Source organism: Sorex fumeus, unplaced genomic scaffold, assembly GCF_029834395.1.
Source record: "Sorex fumeus unplaced genomic scaffold, SorFum_2.1 ptg000037l, whole genome shotgun sequence".
In the NCBI taxonomy this organism is placed as follows: domain Eukaryota; kingdom Metazoa; phylum Chordata; class Mammalia; order Eulipotyphla; family Soricidae; genus Sorex; species Sorex fumeus.
The window spans coordinates 8,308,010-8,331,320 of NW_026606094.1; the positions used below are offsets into that span (position 1 = coordinate 8,308,010).

At 39.3% G+C, this 23,311-nt stretch overlaps 1 pseudogene; it reads right to left on the reverse strand.

Annotated features, from left to right (window-relative positions):
- Positions 1-1,153: 1,153 nt before the first annotated feature.
- LOC130027711 (uncharacterized) overlaps positions 1,154-23,311 on the reverse strand; it is a 31,313-nt pseudogene continuing 9,155 nt past the window's right edge.

The following is a 23,311-nucleotide window of genomic DNA, read 5'->3' on the forward strand; positions in this document are numbered from 1 at the left end:
GAGCAAAACACTGAACAATGGGAGGACAGTGCTACATTATATATATATATATATATATATATATATATATATATATATGTGTGTGTGTGTGTGTGTGTATTCAATGAAATATTATAGAGCCATAAGAAAATATGAACTCCTGATACATTTGTTGCAATATGGATAGAAATGGAAGATACAATGTTAATGAAATTAACCAGAAGGAGAAGAACCAATTCAGAATGGTCTTATTTATGATCTAATATTCCTGGATGATGTAGTGAAACATTTGAAAATGGGATGTTTATATCACCTTTAGCCCCAGACTATATGTAGAAAGGCAGAGATGGAAAAATCATGGGGCAAAGAAAAGAGAAACAACAATATATTGATAGCAGGGGTCAAGGCGATTTGAGTACATTGATCTTGTTAAGGATCAATGGTGTGCTAAACATCCAAACCACAGAATCAACAAAATTTAGAACAAAAATCAGAACTCAAAAACCCATTGCAAAAAGATGATTTTTCAATGTGTTAGTTGATGAATTGGTGCTGTGTGGGAGGGAATGTGGTAACCCTGGCTGAGGAAAGAGGAGACTGGCAGCATCATTGATACTGGCACATAGTGTGCCTAAAACCCAACTCTGAATACCTCTGTAAATCCTTGGGCATTAATAAAAAAATAATATGGGAAAACCTAGATCACTGACACCAGAGAAGAGGTAGGAGAAGGCAAAAAATTAAGTGTGTGTGTCTGTGTGTGTGTGTGTGTGTGTGTGTGTGTGTGTAGAGGAGGTGTGGATAAGACGAGACAGTAAGAAGCAAAGGGTGTAGGGATCAAGGGATTTATATACATCATTGATATAAAGGAATGTCAGCTAAAAATCCAAAGAACAGTCAAAATCATTGAAATCGTCACCTGATCACTTGACATCCCGTTACTCATCGATTTGCTGGAGCAGGCACCAGTAACGTCTCCATTTGTCCCTACCATGTCCAATAGCGTCTGCTCACTCCAGGAACACAACAGCCTCAAACCATTCCTTCATGATCTTGAAGAAGAAGTCTGACCAATTTATCGGTGGGTGGCCACACAATCTTTTGACACCTGTGGAATCCAGTAAGTAACACCTCTAGTCAAGCGGTCATGTCCAAATCGCATTACCTGTGCGGTTCATCTGATTTTCAACACGTTGGCAAACGAGACAGTGTCCCTGATGTTCGATCATCAACGCAAGTCGTAATTCCAGATTCTTTCTCTCACATGAGTGAAGTGTGATACTCCAAGCGTAGCTCTTTTCATTCCTCTTTTGGAGACCCAAACAGCATTCTCATCCTGTTTTCGTAGGGCCCAGGTCTCTGAGGCGTATATTAATGCAGGAAGGGTGGTGGAGTCAAAGAGGTGTGACCGGAGCCGGAGGTTGTTCATCCTCTTAGCTATTCCTTTGACCCTCTTGAAGGTGTTCCACACTGCTCTCTTCCTCCTTACAGTTCTGGCAGCATGTTGTTCGTCATGTTGAATTGTTGACTTAGGTACACATTACTCTTGCATTTGGAGATATTCGTTCTATTGAGAGTGAATGGAACATCAGTAAAGACTCCATTTCTCATGAATATTGTTTTTTGAGATTCAGATTTAGTCCAACCTTTCCACACTCATGTTCGAATTGGCCAATATTTGTGCTGTTTGGTGTTACTGGAATGATGTCATCAGCGAAGCAGGTGTAGTTGCTGACCAACTATCTTCACTCCCTTTCCATTTCAGTCCTTAAAGAGAGATGAGCAGCAGAGCTGGCCAGTGCGGCAGAAGCTGGGGAAAACGTTCACAACGCTGGCCTGTCCTTCCCCTGCTACAAAAACCAAGATGACTGTTCTCCGACATCCTGATGGATCTATCATATCTTTCAGAATGGCAATGGAGAAGATTATCCATGACTTATACTTGGATCTCTTCGATAGCCACGTCTATCTTCCCACATACCAAATTCTGCAGCATGGGTATATTGTTCCCAATGTTCTCCCTTCCAAAATCTGACATGCATTTTCTTTGGAAAAGAAGCGAACAGCACCTGGCCCAGACAAGGTCAGACACAAACAACTGAAGAATCTGCCATCAGTACTCATCAAGACACTGGCTGGGCTCTTCACACACTAGCTGTCTGAATGCAAGGTTCCGTCTAAACAGAAAACCAGCAGGACCGTTTTACTGTACTAGAAGGGGGACATCCAGGACATTGGCAACTATCACCTGATCTGCCTGTTCTCCACCATCTACAAGGAGTTCACTCCAGTCATCCTGAATAGGATTGGCAAAAAACTTGGTGAAGGACAACAATGCGAGCAAGGCAGTATTTGAAAGGGATTCAGCACAATCGGCCATATCCACACAGTAACCAAGCTTATTGAGGTCTCTCGAATTTCACAATGCTACTCTGTCTAATGTTCATTGATTTAAAGAAGGCCTTTGATTCTGTTGAGACTGAAGCATTTAATGAAGCCCTAGTCAAGCAAGGCTTTCAGTCTCAATACATCAGGATCCTCCATGAGCTGTATTATGGATTCACTAACAGGATCTCGCCATTCTACAAAGAAGTGATCATCCATGTCAAGAAAGGGATTAGGCAGGTGATACCACTTCACTGAAACTCTTCAGTGCTACCCTTGAGATTGAAATCATAGGCCAGAATTTTTTATAACCAAAGTTAAAATGTTGCCTGTTAAGTTGCAGCCTGGGGCTGAGGGGTGATTGAGGGAACTTGGGAACGTTGGTGCATGAAAGTTGGCTTTGTTGTACCGGTGTGAAAACATTATATGTCTATAGCTTAACTATGAATATCTTTGTACATTACAGTACCATAATTCTCTTATTTTTGAAAAAAAATCGCTTAGTGGATAAGGATAAAATAGCTTAGAAAATAAGGATAAAAATCTGTCTTCTCCCCTAAGTATAAAAACTCGCTTAATGAATTACTGTGATGAATATTGCATTTCAGTGATCAAGGCAACTTATAGGTTCCCATTTTTTAAAAAAGTAACTATAACCCATAATTAATAAAAGCAAGTAATACTAATGTTAATAGTAAAAATAATACTTTAGATGAAATCTACTGATTATGAAGATAAATCTTATTAGACCTAAGAATACTGAAAACATGGGACCCAAATAAGAGTAATTAAATTTCAAGATATATCTTTCAAACTGCTAGTGGGTAGTGAACTTACGTTCATTGGTGGACTGATGGGAGTACAGAGTGTTGGATTGAAGGTGTGAATATCATTTTAAGTAACTTTGTAAATCATACCATGGATAGAATTTTTTCTTTTTACATTCTGAAACTGACATTTGCCAAACCATCTTCATATCATGATATAAATTCAGGTATATTTTTTACAATTAATTTCAACAATACTAAAAGAATACTTTGAATTCTTGCGCCTTCTCTAGTAGTAAGTTGGTGGGACTAAGTGGCCCTCCCATTTTGTCATGATCTGGTAAATGTAATGAATAACTATTATATAATGTAAAAATGTGAAGATACAAAAATATTTCTTACCACTATTTTAAAATTGATTTGTATAGCACCTATTATGTCATACGTCAGTCTAAATATAGAAAGTTCATACATATATTTGATAAATCAGAGGGATTTAGTTGAAAGAATACAATTTGAAGTTTAATTTTTAATGGTTATCTTCTTTTATTCTTTTTTCTTTTTACAGTTATAGACTTACAAATTTTTGTGCTTGGGTTTCAGTTATACAATTATCAAGTAACCATCCCTCCACCAGCGCCCATCATCCACCACCACGGATCCCAGTATCCATCCCACCCCCATCCCCCCCATCTAACCCTGCCTCTATGGCAGAGCATTCCCTTTTATTCTCTCTTTCTCCTTTTGGGTCCTGTGGTTTGCAAGAGAGTCATTGAGTGGCAATCATGTTTGGTCTATAGTCTAATTTCAGCATGCTTCTTCCACCCTGGGAGGATCCTCCCAACGCCCTTTATTTGGTGCTTTCTTCTCTATCTGAGCTTCCTTTTCCCCTAGTACCTGTGGCTAGCCACCAAGTCATGGAGCAAAATTCCTGGTATTAATCTCAGCCACTCCTGGGTGTAGGTCTTCCATTTTGTTGCTTTATGTTCCCCAGATGAATACAATCTTTCTGTGTCTATCCCACTCTTTCTGACTCATTTCGCTTAACATGATACTTTCCATGCGGTACCACTTGTATGTAAATTTCATGGCTTCATCTTTTCTAACAGCTACATAGTACTCCGTTGTGTAAATGTACCAAACTTTCTTTAATCAGTCAACTGTTCTCGGGCATGCAGGTTTTTTCCAGATTCTGGCTATTGTAAAGAGTGCTGCAATGAACAAACAAGTGCAGATGTCACTTCGACTATACTTTTTTTTGCCTCTCTGGGATATATTCCCAGGAGTGGTATTGCTGGGTCAAATGGGAGATCAAATTCTAATTTTTTGAGAATCATCCATATTGTTTTCCAAAACGACTGGACCATTCGGCATTCCCACCAGCAGTGAAGGAAGGTCCCTTTCTTTCCACATCCGCACCAGCACTGATTGCTTTTGTTCTATTGGATGTGGGCCAGTCTCTTTGGTGTGAAATGATATCTCATTCTTGTTTTGATCTGCATCTTCCTGATGATTAATGATGTGGAGCATTTTCTCATGTGCCTTTTTGCCACTAGGATTTTTTCTTTGCGAAATTTCTGTTCATTTCCTCGCCCCATTTTTTGATGGGGTTGGGTGTTTTCTTCTTGTGGAGGTCAAACAGTACCTTGTATATTCCTGTTATCAACCTCTTGTCAGATGTGTATTTGGCGAATATCCTTTCCCATTCTGTAGACTTTCTTTGTATTTTGGTCACTGTTTCTTTTGAGGTGCAGAAGCTTCTTGTTTTAATATAGTCCCATTTGTCTATCTCTGTTTTCACTTGCTTGGCCAGTGGCGTGACATCTTTGAAGATACCATTAGCTTCAATAGATACCATTAGCTTCAATAGATATCATTAGCTTCAATTGTGGAGAGTTTTGCCAACCTTATCTTCAATGAACTTTATGGAATCCGGTGTGATGTTGAGGTCCTAAATCCACTTTGATCTTACTTTTGTGTACTAGAAGGGTGACATCCAGGACATTGGAAACTATCACCTGATCTGCCTGGTCTCCACCATCTACAAGGAGTTCACTCCAGTCATCCTGAATAGGATTGGCAAAAAACTTGGTGAAGGACAACAATGCGAGCAAGGCAGTACTTGAAAGGGATTCAGCACGATCGGCCATATCCACACAGTAACCAAGTTTATTGAGGTCTCTCGAATTTCAAAATGCCGCTCTGTCTAATGTTCATTGATTTAAAGAAGGCCTTTGATTCTGTTGAGACTGAAGCATTTAATGAAGCCCTAGTCAAGCAAGGCTTTCAGTCTCAATACATCAGGATCCTCCATGAGCTGTATTATGGATTCACTAACAGGATCTCGCCATTCTACAAAGAAGTGATCATCCACGTCAAGAGAGGGGTTAGGCAGGGTGATACCACTTCACTGAAACTCTTCAGTGCTACCCTTGAGATTGAAATCATAGGCCAGAATTTTTTATAACCAAAGTTAAAATGTTGCCTGTTAAGTTGCAGCCTGGGGCTGAGGGGTGATTGAGGGAACTTGGGAACCAACCTTGTCTTCAATGAACTTTATGGAATCCGGTGTGATGTTGAGGTCCTAAATCCACTTTGATCTTACTTTTGTGCATGGCATTCGGCAGAGATTGGAGCCCACTTTTTTGCCTGTAGCCTTCCAGTTTTGCCAGCACAATTTATTAAAGAGGTTTTCCCTGCTCCATTTCACTTTTCTTGCCCCCTTTTCAGATTTGCTTGGGAGGAAATGTCAGTATATTCAACTCTGTTCCATTGGTCTGCAGCTCTGCCTTTGTTACAGTACCATGCTGTTTTAATTATTACTGCTTTGTAGTAGAGCTTGAAGTTGGAGAGATTGATTACTTTCATTTTCTTTTTCCCAAGAATTGCTTTAGCTGTTCGTGGGGGCTTATTATTCCATATAAATTTCAGGAGTATTTGCTCCGTTTCTTTGAAGAATGGCATGGGTATCCTTATAGGAATCGCAATGTATTTGTACAGTGCTTTGGGAAGTATTGCCATTTTGACATTGTTAAGTCTCCCAATCCATGAGCATAGGATATTTTTGCATTTCCTCATGTCCTCTTTTATTTTCTGAAGTAGCGTTTTGTAGTTTTCTTTGTACAGGTCCTTTACTTCCTTAGTTAACCTGATTCCCAGGTACTTGATTTTCTGGGGCACAATTGTGAATGGGATTGTTTTCTTCATGTCACTTTCTTCTCTTTAACTATTTGCATATAGGAAAGCCATGGACTTTTGGTTATTAATTTTATAGCCTGCCACTTTACTATATAAGTCTATTGTTTCTAGAAGTTTCTTGGTAGAGGTTTTAGGGTTCTCTAAGTATAGTATCATATCATCTGCGAATAGTGAGAGCTTGATTTCTTCCTTCCCTACCTGGATGCCCCAATATCTTTTTCTTGCCTACTAGCTATTGCAAGTACTTCCAGTACTATATTGAACAGTAGTAGAGAGAGAGGGCATCCTTGTCTCGTCCCTGATCTTAGACTGAAGGCTCTCAGTATTTCCCCACTGAGGATGATGTTTGATGTAGGTTTGTGGTAGATGGCTTTAGGTATATTGAGGAAAGTCTCCTTTATCCCCATTTTGGTGAGGGTTTTCATCATAAATGGGTGCTGGATCTTGTCAAATGATTTCTCTGCATCTATTGTTATGATCATATGATTTTTAACTTTTCTTTTGTTGATATGATAAATTATGTTGATTGATTTCCGAATGTTGAAACATCCTTATCTTCTTTATGTACTCCTTCACTAAGATTAATGGGGCAACCCAATGAAGGCTCTGCACATCGAGGTTTTAATTGTTATGATATGCTGATAAAATCAGGGTCTATGAAGGCTTGCCCATGGAGATTTGCTCGCAACATGTTCTATATCGAAATGTATGGTATTTCTAAGGCACGGTTCCATCATTGATCTTACTCCAGTGCAGTTACATTATTTTATTTCTTCAGGATGTTTCTTTAATGGTTCAAATAGATGATAATTTTTAAAAAATCTTCTAGGAAAGACATGCCTAGTATGACTTTGAACTATTCAACAATTTTTGATTTATTGAATCTCACTTTTTTTCATCCTTGGTATTGACCATATTCTAGTCATCAAGATACCATATTCTAGTTGTCAAAAGAGTTTTCATTTTCCCTCTAATGTACTTTCATTTAAGTTTATGAACACTTGAGGAATAGGGTTATGGGTAGACGGACTCAAATTTTTTAGTTTGTTGATATGTTCGAAGGAGCCTGCTTGTTTTGTTTTTGAGCTTTAACCTATGGAGCGATAGCACAGTGATAGGGCGTTTGCCTTGCACGCAGCCAACATGGCCGACCCGAGTTCGATTCCTCCGCCCCTCTCGGATAGCCCGGCAAGCTACCAGGATTATCTCGCCTGCACGGTAGAGCCTGGCAAGCTACCCGTGATGTATTCGATATGCCAAACACAGTAACAACAAGTCTCATGATGGAGACGTTACAAATATCTAGCGGCCAACATGGCCGACCCGAGTTCGATTCCTCCGCCCCTCTCGGAGAGCCTGGCAAGCTACCGAGAGTATTCGATATGCCAGACACAGTAACAACAAAGTCTCCAATGGAGACGTTACTGGGCCCGCTCGAGCAAATCGACGATCAACGGGAGGGCCTTTACCTTACCTTACCTTACCTTACCTCAAAGAGTAAAAAAAAATTATATGGTACATTATTTTCTGTTCTAGATTAGCATCTCGCATATATTTTAACACTTATATACTAACTGTATTTTTTGTTTTATAGAAGTAAAATTTATTAATGATTGTCTGATATCTTATAGATATATGGTCAATTTGCTACTGCTCAGAGTAACTCAATTTGAGCTTCATACAGCAATATTTATTTTATCTGACTTTTAGTCAGCATTTTTTCTTTTCTTATGAACAGAATTCTCTGTGGTTAAAGTAACATATAACTACCATGTAATCTAAAAATACCAAGATTCTAACTTATTTCTGTCCACTATTAGTTCTGAATGAGACCCATCATTGTTACCGGTATTTGGCATATTGGGTATACCACGGGGAGTTTGCTAGACTCTGCCGTGTGGGCAGGTTACATTCGCTAGCCTGCTATTTTGTCCAAATGCTTTTAATATGGCACTTTTTAAAAATTCACAGGGCTAGGATGAAGGAGACGTTACTGGGGCCTGCTCGAGGCAATTGACGAACAACAGGATGGTTGTGATAGTGATCGTGTTTAGTTCTGAAATTTATTTGTTTCTCACACCTATGATGTCATTTACCAATCACCAACCAAAGACAGAAAATTAAGTACCTTTGGTAAATCAGAAAGATTTTTTCAAGATAAAGGGAAACAATTTAAAGTGTAAGTTTTTAGAGGCTTTCTTCTTTATGGAACCATTAAACTAAGATAGAAAGGGAAAACCCAATGAAGGCTGAGTACTTTAAGACTTTTATTAGTCTGATCTTCTAATAAAGTCATGGCACTTGAAGATTTGTTCATGTAGATTTGCTCTCAAAGTGTCTGGTATGGAAATATATGGCATTTATATATGGCATTTCTGAGGCAGCGTTCCATCATTGATCTGACTCCCGTGTAGTTAGATTTCATATTGTTTCATTTCTATCTAAAGGTTTATTTAATAGCTCACAGAGTTGTTAAATTTTTTCCTTTGGGGGTCACAGCCAGCAATGCACAGAGTTATTCCTGGCTAAGCACTCAGGGATTACTCCTGGCAGTCTTCAAGGGACCATATGGGATGCTGGGAATTGAACTTGGGTTGCCTGCCTGCAAGGTAAATGCCCTATCCACTGTGCTACCGCTCCAGCCCTATTGTTAATGTTTTTATAAAAGTTTCTAGAAAATACTTTTAACCTAGCATGACTGTGGTTATCCATCTCCAAATTTTTAATGCTTGATATTTACTATGTTCCAGGCATGGAAGAATAGTGAATTTTAGTTCACCCTCTTACGTACCTTGATAAAATTTTATGAGCCCCTAGAAAAATAGAGTTATGTTTAGATGAACTCATCATCTTTATTAAATTGCTATGTACAAAGGAGCCTGTTTGTTTTGTTTGGGGTTCATACCCAGTGTTGTACTCCTGGCTTTGCAATCTGGGATTACTTCTGTTGGGCTCAGGGTTGCTAGTAGGCCTCTGAGAACAGACCCTCGGTTGGCCACATGCGATACAAAAGAATCTTATCATATGTGGTCTTTGTCAGGCTTCATAAAGTAGACTTTTTACGAATTTTAACCTAAAACTGTGTAGTAGGAACATATATAAACATTTATGTCTATATGTATATAGTTGTATATGACAAAATTTAGATATATAAGAAAAAGCACCATAAAACACTGAAGCTTGTAGGGAAAATAAAATGAACAAAAATCACCAGAAATCTTTTGAGGAAAAATAATGAAAGAACTGTTGTGTTTGTTCTAAGCATTTTGGTTTCAAATTTCAGTCTGATTATAAGGTGTTCTCCATCTTTTATATGGAAACCCTTCAATCACAACATAGACCGAAATAGGAGTGTTAATCATCCTCAATGTAAAAAAATCAATATAAGGATAGGTTGTTCAGAAAACCTTCATATGCATTTTTCAGAGAATTTTTCAAATAAATGTTGCTTTATTGAAATATCACAACAGACATATGATAATGTTACTTTTTTATAGAAATTCTAAAGTGAAATGACATCCCCAAAATTATACTGTAGAAATAATTCAATACTTTAACCAACTCAATTTAACCTTACATTGAGGAAGCAGAGTACAATCTGCAGGTCTTAATCAAGAAAAATGAGTGACTTTAATAGGTTATTACTTTGTGGATACTAAATTCAGGAGTTATCAGATAGATACAAATATTATTTTACTTACTGAACATATGTTAAAAAGACATTTACTAATCACTCTAGGCCCCTATTTAGCAATATAGTCTCTTTGCATATAAATCCAACTGTATAAAGACAAATGCTCATATACAAAATGAAGACTTATTTTAGATTTACAGGTACATTCTGTGTATATATGAACAGAATAAAAGCCTTTAGTCTTCAAATATTTTATCAAAGTCATGACTCTTGATCCTCAAAGTATGATAAAATTTACAATCTATAATACAGGGATGTAGGCTTAATATGTATTTTTTTCCAGATATATCTAACGAATTTGCAAAAAACATCGCTAAAATATGACAAAAGAAGAAATATAATAAATGAAACCATTGAGATCATTACTCTTTTCTCTTTCTATCTCACATCAGCTATTGAATATATCAAATCATTGATCACAGAACAGGTGACGTTTTCCATTATTTTCTCATCATGAGAGTGACAATAAATCTGAGTATTTACTCTTTTGTAGGATATCCTACTAAAAGTGACACTGGACAAAATGTTACGTTGTAGTATGTGGATAGACTTGGTCTATATCCTCACAAAAATATGAGTTGAGTACTAATGAAGATGTGAATGGAGGTATTTCTCAGTGTGGAAACCTAAAAGCACACTTGAAAGAAGCCAGGAAAAACATTGAATATCATATAAAAAACGTTTCGATAGGCTTGGCTTCTATTGACTGGGAAGATTGGAAAACCCTCTGGGCTAGAAATTAGGGTTCAAAAAATATTTACAAGAAAAAAATCTATCGAGTTTGTTATGCAAAACATTGAAAGTATTAATACAAGTGAGGTTAATGAGACAGCGAAAGCAGAATTTGAAACGGCAGCAAAGAATTTCACTCTAGAGATTTTAAAACTGGGAGAATAATTAAGACCAACAGCTATTGGGGTTATTACCTTTTTCCTGACTGTTACAACCATCAGTATAGGGTACGCGAATATAATGGAAGTTGCTTTGACATAGAGAAAACAAAAAATGATAAACTCGACTGGTTGTGGAGTGAAAGCACTGCTCGTTATCCACCAATTAACTTGAACAAAAATTTAAGTTCAAATCCCCGAGAGGCACTCTTTTCCAGAAGTTGTGTTTAGGAAGCCATTCGTGTATCTACAGTGCGAGATGTTGAAAATCCACTTCAGGTTTTTGTGTATGTCCCTCGGATTTTACAGATGCTCCTGGAGAATTTCTTTCCTAGGTAAGAAAATCAATGCAAACCACAGGCCATGACATTGTATTCAGGCTGGTATTCAGTGGAATTGTACATCACTTGTGAAGGGAATAAAATTTACATTTTAGTACACTTGAGGTAGAACCAGATCACCATATAATAATAGAAGTGTAAAATAAGAATATATTTGACTTTTAATTCAAATGTGTAAAACTTCCAGCAAGAATGAAGTATTGTAGAAAATGCAGAAATTGATTCTTGTCCTGAGTTTCTCTTTTTATAGGTAGTCTTCCTTTCCTCCCTCCCTCCCTCCCTCCCTCCCTCCCTCCCTTCCTTCCTTCCTTCCTTCCTTCCTTCCTTCCTTCCTTCCTTCCTTCCCTCCCTCCCTCCCTCCCTCCCTCCCTCCTTCCTTCCTTCCATCCTTCCTTCCTTCCTTCCTTCCTTCCTTCCCTCCTTCCTTCCTTCCTCTCTTCCTCCCTCCTTGCCTCCCTCCCTTCCATACTTTCCTCCTTCCTTCCCTCCCTCCTTCGTTCTTTCAGACTTTTTGTTCCTTCTTCCAATAATCTTGCCACAGACAGCCTTAAAATGCACAGGGCACCATATGAATTACAGGGATCTAAGGTATGTTCGTTCTTGCTAAGCAAGTGACTTACCTATGCACTGTGCATCCACCTTTGTATCTTCTTTTTTGAAAATAGTTTAATAAACATCGTGAAAATATTTTTGTTTTATGAAGACAATATCTCTGAACAGGCTTGGAAACATCAGCCACGAGACCCACATACCTGGGTTCCTCTGCCGGTTCCTTCATGAGTGAGGCTTGCTTGAGTGTGTGGAGAGTGCCCTTGAGCATGGCTGCAGCTGGGTTTTGGAGGTATTCAGCTGTCAGGGTTCTGCTTAGGGCAGGGAGGGAAACTCATCCCATTCCCATTCAATGTGGCCTGGTGAAGACAACCTTTCACAGGGTCAGGAGATTCTGCCTGTTGAGTAATTTGAATGATAGATACCCTTTGTTTGTACTCTTCAAAGTTTTACCACTAGTCAATATGCACTTGTTCATTTGTGATGCATTATTAAATTATTTTTTCCTGAGCACACAAATACTTACTCATTGAATAAAATTATTTTATTGTAAAGAAAATTCAAGAGTGATTGACTTATTTTTTATTTTTTATTTTATTTATTTGATCACTTGATCACTTGACATCCTGTTACTCTTCTATTTGCTCTAGCGGGCTCCAGTAATGTCTCCATTTGTCCCTGTCTCATCCTAATGTAGGCCAATGGTGTCTGCTCATTCTAGGAACAAGAAGAGGCTCAAAGAGATTGTTCAGGATCTTGACGAACAAGACTGAACATCTTGTAGGTGGGCGGCCACAAGATCTTTTGATGACCCATGGAATCCAGTCAGTAATGGCTCTAGTCCAGTGGTCATCTCCAAATCTCATTACATATCCAGCTCATCTGATTTTCGACGCCTTGGCAAAGGAGAGAGCATCCCTAATTCTTGATCGTCCTTGGAGGTTGGAACACCAGATTCTTTCTTTCATTTGAGTGAAACATGATACTCCAAACATAGCTCTTTCAATTACTTTTGGGAGACCTGAATAGCATTCTCATCCTGTTTTCCTAGGGCCCAGATTTCTGAGGCATATGTTAATGCAGGAAGAACAGTGGAATCGAAGAGATTTATTTATTTATTTATTTATTTATGTTTAAATTTTATTGAATCACCGTGAGAAAGTTACAAGCTTTCATTTCTGGGTTATAATCACTTAATGATCAAAACCCTATCCCTCCACCAGTACACATTCCCTACCACCAATATCACCAGTACAACCCCTTCCCCACCTCTCCCAGTCTCCATGGCAGGCAATATTCACCATACTCTCTCTCTACTTTTGGGCATTATGGTTTGCAATAAAGACACTGAGAGGTCATCATATTTGGTCCATTAACTACTTCTGGCTCACATCTCCCATCCTGGCTGATTCCTTCAGTCATTATTTTCTTAGTGATCCCTTCTCTATTACATCTTCCTTCTCCTCTCAACTCATGAGGCAGGCTTCCAGCTATGGGACAATGCTTCTTCTATAAGTTTATAAAACTAATAAAAATATGTTTGTAAAAATTTTTTTTTAAGTTTTTTTAACTTTTTTTTTTATCAGACACGGTGTACTCAGTTTGTGTTGAGGGATCATTCCCTGTGGCTCAAAGGTGTATATGTGCATCAGTAATTGAAGAGTCAGCAGCCTGTAAGACAAGCAAATTAAAGGCAGTACTATCTCTCTAGGCCAAGAGTAATAGAATTCTGTAACATAAAGAAAAACATAATGTTGGGGCCAAAGAGATAGTACAGCAGAGGAAGAGCATTTGTCTTGTACGTCATCAACCTGGTTTGAAACCCACAACTCATAGGGTCCCCCTAGCAATACTAGGACTAACTCTTAACTTCAGAGCCAGGAATAACCCCTGAGCATTTCCAGGAGATCCAAAAATTAGAAAAGAAGAACTAAAAACATAATGTAAAATTAAAATCCTGTCTTTTATAAGTGGGTTGAAGTGATAGCACAATCGGTAGAGTGTTTGCCTTGCACTCGGCCCACCTGGGCAACCCAGGTTCGACTCCTCCAACCCTCTCAGAGAGGCTGGCAAGCTACCGAGAGTATCTATCCCACACAGCAAAGCCTAGCAAGCTACCCGTGATGTATTTGATATGGCAAACACAGTAACAAGTGTCACAATGGAGAAATTACTGGGCCCGCTTGAGCAAATCAATGAACAACGGGAGGACGGTGACATTGACAGTCTTTTAGAAGTGTTTTTAGAAAATAAAGAGCTCGTTTTAATTTTGATTTGGCCTGAAAGAATAATATATGGTGAATAAAGCATTAGTTTTCTAATAAAAATGTTCAAAACATACCTAAAGGAGAAGACTAGGAAACCATTTTCTCCCATGTATTAAAGTTAGTTGAACCTCTCAACTCAATGCAAAAAAAGTGTTGTCATAGAGTACACAGGTTTTTTGGGAGATGAACTTTTCCTTTACTTATAGATGTTGACATGATTGTGATGTATGAGTCATGGAGAAAATCTTAGAGTAACAAGAGCCACATTCTTATTTCAGGAAGTATAAGGAACAGAAATGATCATCTAAGATGTAAAGACAGAATATTTTTGGCCTTTTGTTGCCCATAGATAAACTTGTCAAATATTTGACTATATTAAATATAGAAATATTAGCTATAGTTCAATTTGAAACTCTATCTCTGCTTGTTTTGAGTTACTCTTAACTATTCTAAGAGGTTCTTTCCTATTGTGTGCTCAAGATTCAATCCTGGCGGTACTTCGAGACTGTAGGTTTTGCCAGGGATTGAGATAGGATTGGCTGTATTTAATGCAGCTTCTTAAACTCTATACTACCTCTTGTTCCTTCCTTTTGAAACTTTAAAAAGATTATCTCAGATACACAGAACTGGGCTTTGGACCATACCCTTTCTATTTTTTTCTTTTTTTCTGTAGGAGTACTTCTATTTATTCAGCCACTGATTAGCTGATTGAATTGTGCCTGAAACTCCACCTTACTTTTTTTTTCATTTTTTATAATCACCGTGAGAGCAGTTACAAAGTTTTTGGGTCTAAGTCTCGGTCATCCAATGAAACACCCATACCTTCACCAGTGCCCGTTCTCCACCACCAAAAACCCCAGTATACCCCATCTCATACCCTCCCCCTACCTGTGGGGCAGATGATTTCCACATTAATCTCTCTCTACTTTGATTACATTCAATATTTTGACACCAGACCCACCATTATTATTTGTGATTTTACCCCAACACTCAGATCTGATGAAAAGGCAACAGTAGACAATTTGTTTTCTATTGCTGGTTATGAATAACATAAGATGTGGTGTGGCTGCAGTAGTGGCCGCAGGATTTTGAAATTCCAAAATTTTAACACTTAAATCTGGAGGGATTTCTGCCAAAAGCCACTGGGTTTTGAGATCTGCTCCAGAGTCTCTGGGATCATGGCCATTGAGCAGCTTGATGAGGAGCCAGAGAAGCCGTTTGTGGGTGATGACTTGGGGTATCATTGGGGTGTGGAGGACAGGCCTGGCTCCACCCCATCCCGTGAGGCCCAACAACTTTCATCACTGCGGGCCCAAGCCTGACTATCCAGTGGCCTCTGGAGGATGACGGCCACAGAGCCACCAGAAGGAAACAGGTGGAGGGACAGCACCCTTTCCCCCCTGGGGTGGCCCGGCAACAGTAACCTACTGCGGGGTCCGGATACATTTCTGCCAAAAGCCGCTAGGTTTCGAGATTTGTTTCTGAGTCTCTGGGATCAAGGCCGTTAAGCAGCTTAATCAGGAGCAAGAGAGGCCATTCGTGGGCGATGACTTAGGGTCTCATTGGGGTGGGGAGGACAGGCCCGGCTTCCCCCCCATCCCGTGAAGCCCAGGAGTTTCGACACTGTGGGCCCAATCCTGACTGTCCAATGTCCTCTGGAGGATGATGGCCACCAAGCCGCCGAGAGGGAGCAGTCGGAGGGACAACACCCTTTCCTCCCAGGGGTGGCCAGGTGACAGTAACGTACTGTGGGGTCCAGACGCATTTCTGCCAAAAGCCACTGGGTTTTGAGTTTTGTTTCTGAGTCTCTGGGATCATGGCCATTAACCAACTTGATCAGGAGTCAGAGAGGCTGTTTGTGGGCGATGACTTGGGGTCTCATTGGGGTGGGGAGGACAAGCCCGGCTCCACCCCCATCCCATGAGGCCTTTTGTGTCATGTTACTGGGGGCCCAAATGTGACTATCCAGTGGCCTCTGAAGGATGACGGCCACCAGGCCGCCAGGGGGAACAGGACAAGGCACAAAACCTATTCCCACCTGGGTTGGCCCAGCACCGGTAGCCTACTGCAGGAACTGGACGCATTTCTACCTAAAGCCGCTGGGTTCCGAGATTCGTTTCTGAGTCTCTGGGATCATGGCCATTAAGCAGTTCAATCAGGAACCAAAGAAAACTTGCCTCCAATTATATAGCTGAGCCGGAGGTGGTTTGTGGGTGTGTTTCCCACATACCTAAGTTTTGGCCGTTTACTTTCTTGGTAAACTTTGCCCCAAGTTTTTGGGGTCTGGCCAAAGGCACAGCAGCAATTTTGGGGTATCTAGAAGTCTGAAGGTGCCATGAGGCTGCTGATGCACTCGCCTCACAGGTACAGAATGACCTTCTGGAGGCACCATACCCCCAGGCCATACCCTTTCATGCAAAGGTTTTACTCCTTGTTCTGCATATGTAGATCACTCAGGCAGCACCTGGGTTCATGTAAATTAAAGGGTATCAAACATGTGACAGGTGGGTACAAGGTAAACACCATACCTGCTGTACTATCTCTCCTCTGTATGAAGTCACTTTGATTAAGGCATAATCAATCATTCAATCAATCAATCAAGTCTAGAATATCTGGAACCTCAAACATATAATTATTCAGTGATTTTAAATGGTAGTTAAATTGAATAAAATTGCTCTAGAAAACATTTGATACAATTTTACTGGTAAGGTTAAAGAAAAATATTTTCTCCTTGACTGAGTTTCATTTGTTGTTGCTTTTTTGTTTTTAAAATGATTTATTTATTTTATATTTTGGCTCAGACCCGGAGATACTCAAGAGGTTTTCCTGGTTCTGGACTCAGGAATTACTTCCGGCAGTGTTCATGGGACCATATAGTGTACAGGAGATCAAACTCTGGTCAGCTGTCAGCAAGGCAAACACACTCCCAGATGATCTATCACTCACGGTCTCGGTCACGGTTCTCCCGCTGTTCATCGATTTGCTCGAGCGGGCCCAGTAACGTCTCTATCATGAGACTTGTTGTTACTGTGTTTGGCATTTCGAGTACGTCACGGGTAGCTTTCCAGGCCCTGCTGTGCGGGCGAGATACTCTCGGTAGCTTGCGGGGCTCTCCGAGAGGGGCAGAGGAATTGCTCTGGCCCTCTTTTTGTTGTTCTTGTTTAGAAAATGCTTCATACAATGAATCCATTCTTATATATGTTACCTTTCCTTTCATACTATTAACGTTTTACTTACAGAATTCATGCAACAATCTAACGAATTACCTCAACAATGTCCTAAATCCTTACTTACTGAATGTCACCAAAACAGCCGAAAGGTGTATCCAAGTGCTTTGTATAGGGAAAGGAGTATGTAAAAGGAATAATTGGAACTCAACTCACTATCTTCACCTAAAAGAAGAAACATTTAGGATTGGAAATGGGGACATTATAGAGTCCAAAGTGAACAAGAATTTTACAAACCTAGATGTGGAAAAATTTGATACAAAATTTGATCACAGCTGTTATTCCAAGATGGACTGTAATCAGACACGTTCTTAGCTAAGCATTAATTATATTAATGTATGTAATGCTAATGTTTGCATATCATCCTCTCTAGATCCAGTTGACTTAGATTGTATTCTTATGGAAAAGATTAAGTCCTGACTTTTTAGCGATATCTCAATTTCCATTCTATCTGCAATGTTAACTTATTTTAGTCTCTAAAAAGATGTCTTTGGGTTCCTTAGAGTGCAGTGGAAGTCATCTCCAACAGCTTCCAATAAAGGGTTCAGAGTGCTAAACAGAACAACATATAACATATCCAACCACTTACTCCTGAAAACAATAAAAATAAATTATAAATTCTAGTACATATTCAATGCTAATAGTTTTGGGGAGGCACACATAGAAGTGGTCAGGGTTTATCCCTTGCTCTGTGATCATAGGTCATTCCTGGGAGTGCTTCAGGAGCCATAGGTGGTACTGGGAATTTGGACCAAAGTTATTTTTTAAAATACAAGTCCTGTTACCAATAAGACCAGCACATTAAGAGGGGGTGTAAATAAGTGTATACTGACCCAATTGGAAAATATGCACTGTAATTTAATGTTATTGAAATTTGTGTGCTATAAAAGCACCATAGTAAGATTGTCTATGTTTATGTGTTACAGACAAAACTCTTGAAATCTTCTATTTTGCAATTTCTCTAACCTTAATGAACAAACTCATTACGTTTAAAAGCAAAACTAAACAATTTCAAAGTTTAGTTCACTAAATAATATGACATTAAACTAGGTCAGAATGAGTTACATAGATGTCATTTATTGGAATTGAAAGAGTAAGGAACTGGTCCAAAAGGTGTTTCCTTGAGTTAGGGTCTCATTTCCACTTAGGGTCTCATTCCCAATCAGAAACATAGATAAGGGCAGAACAGAGCATCTAATAAGCAAAGAATATTGATCATTGTTACCTCAGCATCTATTGCTGCAGCTTTGGGAAACTTGGAGAAAGGTTGTCAGGTGAAAGAAGTATGTAGGAGGGATAGTACAAAAAAATAAAAGATTAGACTGCATTCATAAGGATCACATAGGTTTCCAGAATGAGTAGGATATCAAGATGTAGAGAATTGACACAATTGAAGAGCCCATACTTTGTTATTGATATAATCGTCACAAAATAATGCTGCACAAAAATCACAATAACCCCAAAGTTATTTTGTAAGTAATGTCATGCTTTAAAAAAGTATAATTCATCAATATACACCACACTGATATATACTGAAATTTTAGTTGGTTTTCTTTGTTTGATTTTTCATTGGCTTTTAAATACTTTATGGGGAGGCCAGGGAGAGGTTCCAATGGCTCTTCCCCTAGCTACCTGGGTTTGGAGTGGGCCCCGGGCTGCTCGCCAGCCAGGGCAGGGGACATGGAGCAGACAGTGGAGGAAATGATGGCCAAGCTGGTTGATTGACCAGATGCCCTTTATTCTATTCTCCTCAAGTGCCTGCCCCAGTCTCTCTGAGCCTCCTATTTTAGTCTTCACCTCCTCTCATTCCTGTCTCCTGCTCATCTCTCTGAGCTCGCTCTCTCTCTCTCTCTCTCTCTCTCTCTCTCTCTCTCTCTCCATATGCCTGATCCTGTATTATCCTACATTCTTCTGTCTCTGACTCCCCTGAGTTCATCTTGCTGCCCTGCTCTCTCTCTCATTCTCCAACACTCTTGCCTCTCCAACTCCCCAGCACTCTGGACTGACACTACACCCAGTCAGGTAGCAAAATCAACATAAGAAACCCCTCCTGAGACCCACCAGGTTCAAAGGGAACACCACTTAAGAGGTATTCCAAAGCCCTTCCTGAATGCCCAAGGGAAAAATACCCCCTAAGGTGTTTTTCTCTTTTCCTTAGTCCAAAAACTCTATCAACATCTTAATCCTATTTATTTTTGAATGGACACAGTAAAAGATAACATTTGAGGCTTGAAAGGCAGCTCTCCTAGAAAAATCATACCACAGTTCAAACTACAGCTTCCAGGCCAGATTAATTATTCCTACACCTATCAGGGTCCAAAACTAGTTATTGCTTTTTGGATCATGACAGCATTTGTCCATGACCAATCTCTTAACTTATAGTTAAGTTTTAAGGCCCTTTAGCCAAGCCCATCTCAATGCCAGGGTAGCACATCTCTTATGGCTTGCTGTGGCTCCATCCAGTCCCTCATGGGGACCCTGCTTTGGGGAGCTCTAGTAAGTAAAGGCAGCTGAGGCTTAGGTGAGAGAACAGATGCCCAGGAGGGAAATATCACTGGGAGTCATATTACAAAAGCAAAGCATATACTGTCTTCTTCAGTCCATACATAAAGGACATTGCTTTGAATAAACAATGCAAAGGACTTAGGGAGAAGAGAAAAACAATATTGACAAGTCAACAGAGCACAAAGAAAGAAGTTACAAATAACCACAGAGAAATGGGAGCACTGTGATGGGAACAATCCAGTAAACCTAAATACCTGAGGCTATGCAGGAAGGAGAAAACAGTGCTATCCTACCATTGGCCACCCTCAAGAACTCATGTCTGCTTCTCTCAGACAGGAATATAAAATGAGGCCCTCATGGCAATGCCACCAGACTCCACATCAGGCTGTTTTAACTCGGGACATCTTAGAGTGGGGTAGTGGAGTTCTTCCCTGCCACAAGAGACCCAACCCAGGTAGCCGACCTCCACTACCCAACCACCGTCATACTCCAGGATGCTTTCCAGACCTCATGGCAGCTTTGTGGCCATGACACATTATAGGACACTTTCTGCCCTTTTTCCATAATTGACAAACCATATTTGATGTTGTTCAGACACTGGGAAACAAATCATAGAGAAAATATATACCTCTCGGAGAGCCTGTCAAACTACCAAGAGTATCCCATCCAATTGGTAGAGCCTGGCAAGCTCCCCGTGGCATATTCAATATGCCAAAACCAGTAATGACAACTGGTGTCATTTCCCTGAACTGGAAAGAGCCTCCAATTGTAGGTAAAGACGAGTTAGAAGAGGCAGCAAAAATCTCAGTGCTGGGGGGAATAGAGACATTACTGGCATCCGCTCGAGTAAATAGAAGAACAGCAGGATGACAGTGATACAGTGATTTTTTGTTTGCTTCCTTATACAAAGTTGGACACTTTTTCTAATTTTTTATTTTATTAGATAGTTCATAATATTTGATGACGTTAATATTCAAACACCAATTCCACCACGATTACAATTTGCCACCACCATATTTCAGGTGTTTCATCCTGAACCCGAATACCTGCCCCAAAGAAGAACCAAATTAATATAATATTTCCCTGTAAGGTTGGTTGCCTCCTACTTCGAATACCATCCAATGTGTTGCAGTATTCTTGGACTATGGAGAGAGTGTGTCCTATGAATGTCCATAGAATTTTCACTCTTGGCTGAAGCTCGTCCTGAGTGTGTGAAGCGTGCACTGATCCTGGCAGTGGTTCGAATCTGGGGACTTTTAGCTACTGGGGCTGCAACCCTTGGTATCAGGAGGGGTGTTACTCACTCTCCTCTGGGGTGCCCCAAGTGAAACAGCCTGGTGTGGAGTTCTGTGGCATGGCTTTAACAGGCGTCATATTGGTCTCTTCTAAAAGAGAAGGGTGTGTGGTCTGCATGGAGGCCAATGATGAGATTATCTGGCACAAGTCAGGGTTGACTTATGGGTGTGACTCCTGAATCACCAGAGATGGGGGATGGGGCAGATGTTATATGTTTCCAGTTTCCAGTCCTGTTGAACCCAGAATTCTCTGTCACAAAGGCCTGCATACCTGTGTTTTCTGGGGTGGTTCACTTTAGGGTGAGGTTTGGCCAGAACATGTGGAGAGCAGCTGTGAGCAGGGCAGTGGTTGAGTTTTAGGGGTTGTCGGCTCCTGGGACTATGTCCCTTGGGGTGGTGTGATCTCACCTAGGCTCCTCTAAGGTGGCCTGAGTGAAACAGCCTAACATGGGGTCTGGTGGCAAGGTTATCAGTCCTGACTCTTAAAGGGTGAGATTGAAGGGTCTGAGTTAATTTTTTTCAGTATGGTTGACCTGTTTTACCAACACCTCATTTGTCAAAGAGGTTTTCCTTTATCCACATAACATACCTATATTCTTTCAAAAGATTCCATGAACAGATATGTTCCTGAGTAAATGTCTTTGAACTCTTAATTCTACTGTATTGTTCTAAGTCTATACTTATTACTGAATCATGAGTTTTCATTACAATCATTTTGTAATATGATTTAAAGTTTGGGGAAATAAACAGATTCATATCTTCTTTTACCTAAAATGGCTTCATCTACTCTGGAGTCTTATTGCCCTATGTAAATTTTAACCGGAATTTGTGTATGTCTCTTTGAAAAGGTCATGGAAATTTTGATAGAACTACATTGAAACTTTATAATGCTGTGTATAGGATGGCTCTTTGGACAGTTTAAATCCTTCTGATACAGAACAGCTTATATGTTTCCATTTCTTGTGCCATCTTCAATTTTTTAGCTCTGACATGGTTTTTATTGTATTAGTCTTCTGTTTCTTTTATTTAGCTATTTTCATGGTACTTAATTTTCTTGAGATGGACTCTGAATGGAATTATTTTCTTTATTTTTGGCACTCTTTTATTCATTATACACATAGAAAAATGCCATGAATTTTTATTTTTTTGTCTTTCAGCCAGCCATTACTATGAAAATGTAGATTATATACTATAAAACTGCCCTTAATATGATTTTAAAAAAATCTCAAGTCATTGTCCCTCATCAATCAGAACAATTCAAAACTAATTTTATGATTTAAAAGCAATCTTTTATCATTTTTTATTTAATCTGACTTGCAATGTTATTCATGATTGGGTTTTAGACATAGAATGTTCCAACACCACTCCCTTCACTGGTATCACCTTCCTTCCACTAATGTCACAAAGACACATTTTTTTGGCTTGGTTTGGTTTGGTTTGTTTTTCAAAACAAACTATACTTTGGAAGAGGTTAGTTTATATTTATGAAGAAATGCAAAGTTCAATAATAAATAGTTTTATCTGAACTAGCAAAGCATAGTTAAATATTATTAGTTTTCGTAAAGATTGCTTTGCTAACGTTATATGTAAAAATGTAAATAAAATCAATACTTGATACAAACAGTAAAATGAATTAGCAGAATGGGTCCAGTAAGTTATTGCATAGGTTAAACACTAGCCTTGCATGCAGACAACTTGGGTCTAAATCCCCAGTTTCACCAATGGCTCCCCACGTACATACAGGAATGATATCTGATCACAGAGTGAGGAGTAAATTCTGAACATCTCTAGTTGTGCTTCCTCAAAAAAAATTAGTGTTGAAGACATAATTGTTCGTATTAATGATTTCATTTATCATAAATTCATCATAAATTTATTTATTATAAATTAATCATGAATTATCAAAATTGATTTATCATCAATCATTTCATCTATGATTCATTCATACACATATGATTTCATTTATATTGTATTCAGTAATAAGTGCTTGGTAGTTTTTTACTGGTTAACACTCTGAAGCCTTTCTTGGAGGTTGTTGGAGATGACTTCCACTGAATATTCACTCTAAGGAATCCAAAGACACCTTTTTCAGAAAAAAAAAAAATAAATCAAAATTGCAGATAGTATGGAAAATGAGATATTGCTAAAAATTGAGAACTTGACTTTTTTCCAATAAGAATAGGATCTTAGTCAACTGGGTCTAGAGAGGATGAC